This window comes from Balaenoptera physalus (assembly GCF_965194825.1).
Source record: "Balaenoptera physalus genome assembly, chromosome: 2".
NCBI classification, from domain to species: Eukaryota; Metazoa; Chordata; class Mammalia; order Artiodactyla; family Balaenopteridae; genus Balaenoptera; species Balaenoptera physalus.
This window is the reverse complement of record NC_138883.1, coordinates 153,370,083-153,379,624: the sequence shown is the minus strand read 5'-3', so window position 1 is coordinate 153,379,624 and position 9,542 is coordinate 153,370,083. Positions and strand designations below refer to the sequence as shown.

Genomic DNA, 9,542 nt, shown 5'->3' with positions numbered 1-9,542 from the left:
AGGTCATGAATTTCCAGGCTTTTATAGCCACACACCCTGAGTCCTTCTCAAGTCAAAATAAAGCTATTTCTCCATAGAAAATGGGCCATTACGGAAGGCAGAGCCTCTTGTTTATCCTTCACCGAGGACTTACCCAGGAGAGATGTTTCTGAGGCAGGAAGAGACTCCCTTTCAAGTTTCTTCTCCCAGACTTAATAACTACACCCGGAAGCCTTGCAGACGCTTTGGGATGGAGCATGGTCGGAATCTACGCAGTCAGTGGAGACAGACATGGAACATCCAAGAAGAATGACCCTCTTGTCCCCTTCAGACCCTTGTTCCATTAAAAGGAATATCTGAAAATGGTATATCTACTTGTCTTTTAAAATAGGTTTTCAAATTAATATATGTATTACATATTTAAAATGTTTAAGGAAAAGGACTCACTTTTTCCTAACTCAGAAGTAACGATTGCTCCCAGAGATGATAAGGGGATAAAAGAATCCACAGTCTGCAGTCTGCCTTCCAGTTTCAGCCAAATCCCTGGAGGACAAAGAAAACAGATCAAAACAGCTGATGGGCCCCCCAGCTACTGGCGTGTTTTATCATGTGATGGCGGCTAGCACATGCTCCAGACAGAAACAAACATTATTCCGTAGCTCTTAGCCACCGGTGTCCTGTGATCAGATGATAGCCCTTTCAAGTAAACTGTCTCTATTTAAAAATTCTTTACTCTTCATTCTTTTCTTTAAGTCATACACACCCAGAATTATATGTACATATATGAAAGGCCCATTGAAAGTGTTTGGTCTGCACCAGGAACAGGTTCCTCAAACCTATGAACGCTGTGTCTGCCTTCTGATAACTCATACACGACAAGCCCTGGAGAAGGAGCCTCTGTGCTCCAGGCGGGGAAGCTGGTGGAGACCCTACAGGTGCAGACCTGCCCTCCAGTCCTCAGGCCCTTGAGCTGCCTTCTGGCACCATCCCGTCCTCCAAACTAACTTCCCAACCACTCCCTCTTCCTTTGCAAATCCCTCACAGTTTGCATTCCCTTAGTCAGTTGTTCTCAGATTTAATTCTCTCCCAACAAGTGAGGGGAATAAGGTCACCCTCCTAGTGACCCTACGGGAGCCTCTCCTTCTGGGGTGTGGGAGGAGCCCCTTCTCCACCCCACTGTCCCTGCCGCAGTCAGAATCTTCCTGTCCTAGAAGGGAGCATCCCAGGCGCACACCTGATTTAAAATGCAAGTTTCACTATTATTCAGGGACCGGAGGCCAACAGATCAGGAGACAACTGCCCTTGAGAAGGTATCCTGTCCCTCAGACTTCTCAAGAGGAGGACCAGGTGGGACCAGGTGGGGAAACAGGGGGGCCAGTTAGAAGAGAGAGGGAGGGGAATACTTGGGTAGGAGGCTTTATCACAGTTTTTGCAGGAGGCCAGCTGGGCAGACTTAGTAGGATTGTTTGGTTTAAGTAGCTCCAGCAGCTCTGGGGCACAGGGGCCACCCTGGGTGCCTGGTACCCGCCCCGGGTGACCCGGGCAGGCGGACAGCAGCCCTGAGTGTGAGCGCCCCCTAGAGGAGGGGGTTGGAGGGGGCTCCCAATTGGTTGGCTTGCATATGAAAGATACCCTCTGCTGAAAGGGGGATTTTCGCTACCTTTAGGAATTCACCACCTCTTCTCAATACTCTGTAATGACCTATATGGGAAAAGAATCTAAAAAAGAGTGGATACATGAATATGTATAACTGATACACTTTGCTGTGCAGCAGAAACCAACACAGCATTGTAAATCAACTCTACGCCAATAAAAATTTTTTTTTAAAAAAGAAAGAATTCACCAAACTGGGAGGGGCAGTCTCTCCCAGGTCAACGTGGGCCCAAGATGTCAAGATGCCAGAAAATACAGAAAACACAAAAACATGTTTCACATAAGGATTCATGCCTCTGAGTCAACCATCCCCCCCCACCCAGCCCCAACCATGACCACAGGCAAGGAGAATCACTCTGCTTGGTTCTAGGGATTCAGAGAGAAATAAAGACGCTTTAACATGCATTAAGCCAGAGGGCCTCAAATTTTATCGTGCGTGTAAATCACTAAGCCATCTTGTTAAAAAGATTTCTGATTTAGTAGGAGGGGTGGGGTCTGAGCATCTGCATTTCTAATCAGCCCCCAGGTAATGCCAGGGCTGCTGGTTCATGGCCCATACAAGTAGGAGGGCATTCAACTCGAATTATGTGTCCAATTTTTTCAGGCATGTTCACTTGTTAACTAAAGGCTGGGAATATTACTTAATGTGTAAAAAAGAGCTTTAGCCTAAGACTTGTTTGCACTAAAGCAATTACAGTTAAGGCTTTTTTCCTGTACAAGCCACTTTCTATTCCCCGAGTAAAATGTGATCTCACCATAGGGCTCATCCAATGAGAGCTGGCCCAGGGACCTTATTAATTCTCAAGACAAAAGGTGCCAGTCAGCCACTTGACACTCAGGAGTTCCTAGGCTCTGGGACAGGGAGGAAGCAGGTCTGTGGGGTGGACAGATCTGAAGGCAGTTTTAGAGACTGTATCTGTTCTGGCATTAAAACCAGGAATGTAATCAACCCTGGGGTGGACACAGCAAAAGTTGAAACTCCTGCGTATTTTGCAACCATCCCAATAACCCCAAACAGACGCGACCTAAGGTTAGTCATGGATGCAAAGACAAAGGTAAATTTAGGGATACATTCACCAGGAAGGGCTCAAGGAAGAGAGGAAATGAGAATGGAATTGGTGGGGGGAGACAGTCACAACTAATGAATTAATGTAGATTTTGGGTGAGAATGAGTTAGCATTTGGACAAAGACTAAATCTTTTGAAAAGGAAAGCCATGTATTCCCAACAAGAAAAATAAAACAAAGTAGACAAAGTGGCCCATGGAGCACGGAGTTCAGTTCAATGATAAGCGATCACCTCCAGCCCTCTCTCCTGGTCAAAGGAACGACCTCTTTCATATCCAGATAACAGACTTCAGTGTTCTCGGGATGAGAGGAACTTTTCCTGGTAGGAAAATAGCACAGCTCAAAATCCTTTGAAAAATATACACATGATTTTTAAAACACTTCAGAAAAACAAAATTACAACAAAATCCTCAGTGACCAAAGAGAGACATTTCTCCTTTTGTCATTATAAGCAGAATGGCTATTTGCAGAGAAAGAGTCACATATCTTCCTCGAAATCTTCAGAAGCCTGTCTCTCCCTGCAAACACGTACCCGAAGTCACAGTACGAACCTGTAGTTCAGGCCATGACACTTTCTCAGGTGAGAACAGAGCCCAGTCCGCAGCAGCGGCCGCCTGGGCGAGCCCGTCCTTCGGGACGCACCCCACCCCGTACCCGGCCCTTCCCTCCTACTTCCATCGTGTCACCTCCTCCCTGGAAGGCTAGGAAGGCGTCTAGACTTGGCCATCTCGGTGCAGGCAGGGTTACTTTACGCATGCCCAGGGAGACACTCCAGGTGAATGTTCTGGAATGAACTCACCTGCCCTTCGACAGGGTAGGCTATCTGCCTGGATGCTCAGTGATTCTCTGTTTGGTCTTGAAACTCGTGGTCCGTGACCCAGCTGGTTTGTCCCATCTTGGATGGGAGGGGGCAGCACCATTAGGGTGACGTCCAGCTCCCCTGCTGGGCCTGTGTAAGACAGCGTGTGGAGTGTCTGTGTGAGCGGACACCTGTGTGAACATACCATATGCCTCCTTTATCAAATATTTGTATCACCTCGCACACAGCACATTCTTCTTTCTGCACAAAATGAACTCCTTCCACCACTAACCAAAATCATTCCCACCCATCATTCAAGGCTCTGTTTAAATGTCCCTTCCTTAACGAGTGTACTCAGGACACTCAAATCAAAGGCAGACTTTTTGGTAAAGGATCTCATTGCACCCATCCTTGTCCTTCACAGAGTTTAACACACTTTTCAATAATATATCCTCGTGGGTTTTTACTTGTCTAATACCTGTCCTCTGCTAGTCCATAAACTCCCTGAGGACGGGACCGTATCTGTTTTTCTTGTCATATACCTAACACACACCACAGTGCTTAACACCTAGAAGCCAGGTAACAAATACATGTTGGAAGAATTCGTGAGGAGGGAGTGAATGAGTAAATCATGATGATTCCACACAGCCTAGAAAATACTGTCCTGATGATTGCTGTCATAGCTTTTATCATCACTATTCTGGGGTTCAGTTTTTATTAATAACTTACAAATGCTATTCTCTGAATCGGACAGCAAACAGCACCTCTTATTATTTATCTGTGACATTTCTCAACTGAAGGGATCAGTTCGCCTGGTGCCAAGTTAATTTCTGGGTTGTACATGACAGTTTTCTAGATAGATGCAGGGACAGACACATTCTGTATTGCGTTAAGTTTCAGCTAAGAATACTTTCAGTCTCTAGTCAGCTTGATATCCCCAGCTCTGCTGCATGCTAAGAACCGTGTTTCAGATGAGGCTCAAAGTAAGTCACAAATATGCACCAGCTTCCAACTCTGCCAGCCTGCACCGCAGCCTTGGGCCTGGGTAGGATGAGCCTTTACATCACCCCAGAGCCCCTGCATCCCGTCCCACCACCCCCCTCTCCCCAACCTCCCCCACCCATGGTCTGTCCTTTCTGCTGGTCAGTCCTACATAACACGAACAAAGCAAAATTGTGGCGCCGGGAGAGAAGATACAATGGCTGCACAGCAGAAGTGAACAGAAATACGAAACAATGCAAACGAGACAGACCCCACTGGCTGGCACCCAGAGACTAGTCCGGAATCTCGAGGGTTGGTCAGCTTTTCAGATGGGGATGAAGATGGCAACCAGAATGTCATTTCCCCTCTTCCCAAATCACCAGGTCTCTGCTCACTTGGGGCTGGTCAGAAGAGTGGAATCTCGCCTGGGTGATCCGGGGCAGCTTTAGAGCACTTTAAGACCAAGGCCACAGGACTAATGCTGGCCGTCAACAAGCAGGCTGTTGGCTGCTTCTGAGGGATGTCTCACTTCACGACCTCCCCTTCTCGTCCAAGGGCACTATTTGCTGTTGGCCTGGCTCTAAAGCTGTGGTTCTCAACCTTGGCTGCCCTTCAGAATCACCTGAAGAAATTTGGAAACTTCCAGAAGGAAAAATCCAAGAGGAATACCCAGACCCATTAAATCAGGGTCCCCTTGGTCCCTGAGATGAATAGATGCAACCATGGCTGAAACCTACCGGAAAGTGTCCCATCAGACTCAGGATGCAAGAGGCAACCAGAACCACCTATAACGCTACTTTTAAAAGCGTTTTATCTAGGGGAAAATAAAGCATACCTTCAATTCCACTCTTTTCCTCTTAGAATAAATTTTGCTTTATTGGAGCAAATGTAGCATCAACTGTTTCACTCTACATGGAAATTTTCAGTTTTCCTGTTCAGCTTTACAGCACCTCTATTCCTACAGCTATAATTTTATATGATGCCTTGCTGGCATTTGCAGAGTAAAACATTATACACAGTTTCTAGTGCCAAAAGGTGTAGAAAGTTTTGTAAAACTCTGGAAGGGGAGAGAGCAGTAGGTTTCTCTTAAGGTCATAAAATTTTTATTTGATTTTTTCCCTCCTTTATACTGGTTGCTGTTACTTTAAAAGTCTTCTGGCATTTAACCGGCAATAAACAGGGCAAACCAAACTGTTCCTTCCTTTAGATTGTGCAATTTTTATTGCTCTGGTTTAGAGCCACCAAATATGTCTTTTCGAAAAATGCTTGTTTAACCACCTTCTGTTTGTAAAGCAGTAAGGCTATTAGCTGACAGACCTCGGGGGTGAAGTAGTGTTTTCTGTGTGCCTCAAGGTTTTCAAAGATACTTAGAAACAATCTGAAGTTAAGTGACATTGATGATGCTAGTTCCTTAGCCAGACAATTGCATGTAACTGAATCAAAGATGGCTGAGCTCCTTTTGAACCCAATTGTCACGCCCAGACGTTTAAAGCAAATGGAAAAGTCAGCACCATCACAGCTGTAACCGAAGGAATCAGTGTGGAATTACCTGTTAACACGATAATTCAGAAGCCAGTGACCAGAGTAAATGTTTCCACACTAAATCAGGGAACATATTTTGGATCCCATGGGCAGCGCTGAACGGGGAGGATGAGTTTTATTTTAGCTGACATTATGCCATGCTTCAGGTTTTCACATCCTTTCGCTACATCTCCACATAGGCCTAAAAATCTTCACGGTAACGAGTCAGGACCAAGGGGGGAGTTGCCTTGCAGAATATTCTTCAGGCAGGAAAAAAAAAAGTAGGATTTCAGAGCAGTAACTTTTTAAACATTTAAAGACAAAATTGGAAGAATTTGGAGGATTCTTATTCTTCTCTGGACACATACATTTTTTTGCGATACCTTTCGCCTCCAAGGCAAATAGAGCAATAAGCTCTACCATCAAATAGCTCTTTGTTTATTTGTTTTTCATCATTGCCTTCGTTATTTATTTATTTTTTGTAGTCATGGCCACAACCTGAAATGAAAAGGTTACTATTTCCTATTTGGAAATAGCTTCCAGATACCCACCCCCGCTCCAGTTACCCTTCCTCCAGAGTTTCCTATCTCCTGTCTATTATTACACAATGCAGTTAGAATTGTTTTTCTCCAATATTGCTTTATCATGTTGCCACCTTCATCAAGAACACTGTAATAATAACAATAATAGTCTTTAATTTTATGGCACATTTCCTTCCCACTAGATACTTTGCTAAGTACATTATCCATGCTGTTTATTTAGTACCACATTAGGAAGCTTTTATTATTTTATTGTACCATTTTACCATTAATAATCATAGACAGCTAAAGTAACAGCCAAATATCACATATCTAGAAAGTAGAACCCAGCTCTCCTGTCTAAAAGACCTCCTAATATAATGTTGAAAGCTGTCAATTTCTCCCTGTAGCTTTGACAATGTTTCCTCTTAATACTTTATTAGGTGCACCTAAGCTTAGTTATATTTTCCTTGGGAAACTGAAACATTTATGTTGTATAATGACCCTCTTTACCTTTAGTAATGCTTTCTGCCTTCAAGTTTCTTCTGCTTCATAAAATAGTATTAAACCTATTAAGTATCTGTCTGTTGCATGTGTGTCTGTGTGTGTGTGTGTGTGTGTGGACTTAAAGTAAATGCAAAAAAAATAGTATACACACATATATGCATGTATATATGTATATACATATATATACAAATATGTACGTGTATATATATATATATATATATATATATATAAACATATTTAGAAGTTTATATATACATGCATCAGTTTACAAGATGAAAAATTTTCAATGCCCAAAGTTTCTAAATTCTCATCATTTGGATGTGTCTCTGGTAAATAACAATTAGCTAGGTGTTTCTAAATGCAGTTAAAATACCTACACTTTAACCAGAATGTTTGGTCCATTTGCATTGACTGTTGCAGTGGGGAGTGCTAGTTGGTGCCCTCAGCATCCCTTCTCCACTTCCTCTTTAGACCCGTGGTACCCTCTCTCATCCCTGCATGGAGCTGACTATCCCCAGGCTTCCTTGCAGCTGAGTGTGACTGAGCCCAGGGAAAGAGGGTGTGGGCAAAGGAAAGCGGGCAAAGAGCTGGGTCACAGCCTCAAAAAAGGAAGCCTTGGTCTCCACTGCATCCCCTGTCCTTGGTGACTCCAAAATCCTGACAGCTGAGGGGGTACCTTGGAGCCAGGGATGCCGCCAAGAAGAGAGGAGGACAGAGCTGCCACCAGCACTGCCCCGGCCCCCAGGACTGTTAGGACAGAGAGAGATGCCCTTCTGTGCCCTGTAGAGAACAGGCTCATCTGGTATGTTCCATTTACTGGTACATGTGAACTTAACTTACCCTCTGATTTTGTGCTGTTCTATTTTTACCACTTGCACTATACCAGTTTATTTTGTTTGCTTTTCCTCTTTCTTGAATTCTTCTGAATTTATTGAGGTTTTTTTCTCACTCCATTTAAAAAATTTCTATCAAGTTTAATTTCTATCATTTTAGTGTTATTAAATGGTTTTCATAAAGAAGTCAAAGTGTGATCAGTATCTTTTCTTTCCTCCAGTACAATACCAAGGTTTAGCAACAATGAATGTCTGTAATCTTTTTGTCCAGTATTTTAAGCTAAACTTTTAAAATTCTGTGAGTCAAAATTTTCCTTTATTTAGGTTCTGTTGGCAAATGCTCTCAGTTTTTGTCTCTATTTTACACTTATTCTTGAAAAATAGTTTTAGTGAGGATACAATTAGGCTGATTATTATTATTATTATTTTGCTGCAAATATAAAATAATTTCAGCTGTTTCTGATTTCCATTGTTGCAGCTGAGAGTAGCTCTGGGTCTTATTGTCATTCCTTTGAAGAGACCCTGACTTTTCTTGCTAAGAGCCTTCAGTAACTTCCTTCTTTGAAATTTCATTTTGAGCGGTCCAGCTGTGGAATTTTTGTACTCTATCCTGCCTGACATTGAACTTTTGAACTTGAGGTTTGGTGTCTTTCAGCAAATCTGGGAAATCCTCACACGTTCACTCCTCAAAGTCTCTCTTCTCTTCTAGAATTCTGATGGATGAATTTTAAGATGCCTCATGTTCTTCATTAGGTCTCTTGAATTTTCTTTGCCCTGTTCCATTTTTTTCTATCACTACAATTTGTAATACTGTATCACATTTATTTTCCAATTCACTCATTGCCTCTTCAGCTGTGCAATTCACAGTTAAGATAGAATTAAACTAATTTTTTAAAATTTTAGCTCTTTATTTCTCATTTCTCAACATTCTATTTTTTCTCCTTAATGTGCTAGTCTATTTTTAAGGGTCCTTATTATTCGCTTACATTTTTAGTCACCTTCTATATTTAACTATATTAAATATATATGTAATTTTTATTTATACACATGTAATTCCATAGATTTAGATTAGATTAGTTTAGATTTGCTATAGTGTCTGGTGATTCAAATCTTTCAATTGGGTGTGAAGCAAATACAAATCTGAGGCTCTTTCCCACAGAAGACTTTCCCAAGTTTTCAACTGGCCAATCTCTAGGCAAGTGTCCATAGGGCCTTGTTAGGTCCCAGTAATGTCATGACCATCTGAGGATGAGAAGGGGCATCTGGTGGGATCCCCAGGTGGCCTCTTCCCTCCGGTGGTCTGTTGATCCTTGCTGGGCGCCCTGCATGGACTTGCCACCTGGTGTGTCCGTGTGCAATCCTCTCCACAGTTTCTGGACAGCTTCCCTCCTGAGCACATCCAGCTCATGTTGCCCCTGTTTTAACTCTGCGTTTTGGGGTCATCTTGTGCTCTTTTCATGAAGGGTTCACCTGGATGAGTTGGCAAGAGGTAGACCTCACTTTTAATCCCAGCTCCATCATTAGGTAACCACACATCCTGCATTTCCAGCCTCACTGTAAATGGGGGTGTAGCTGTGGGCCTTCTGATTCCAGGGAGGAAGATGAGATCATATTTGTGTGCATCTGTGTGTGTTTGTGTGTGTACACGTGCGTGGAGTATTTCTTTCAAGAGTGGGGGAAAGCTC

General features: G+C 43.2%; 1 long non-coding RNA gene across 4 annotated transcripts in view; it reads right to left on the bottom strand.

The window, feature by feature from the left end:
• Positions 1-9,542, bottom strand: part of LOC309655265 — a 41,297-nt gene that overhangs the window by 20,780 nt on the left and 10,975 nt on the right. For all 4 annotated transcript variants that reach the window (XR_014260723.1, XR_014260724.1, XR_014260725.1 and 1 more), the window contains one exon: positions 134-522. This is a non-coding gene — a long non-coding RNA (uncharacterized lncRNA). The remainder of the gene's footprint in view (positions 1-133; positions 523-9,542) is intronic.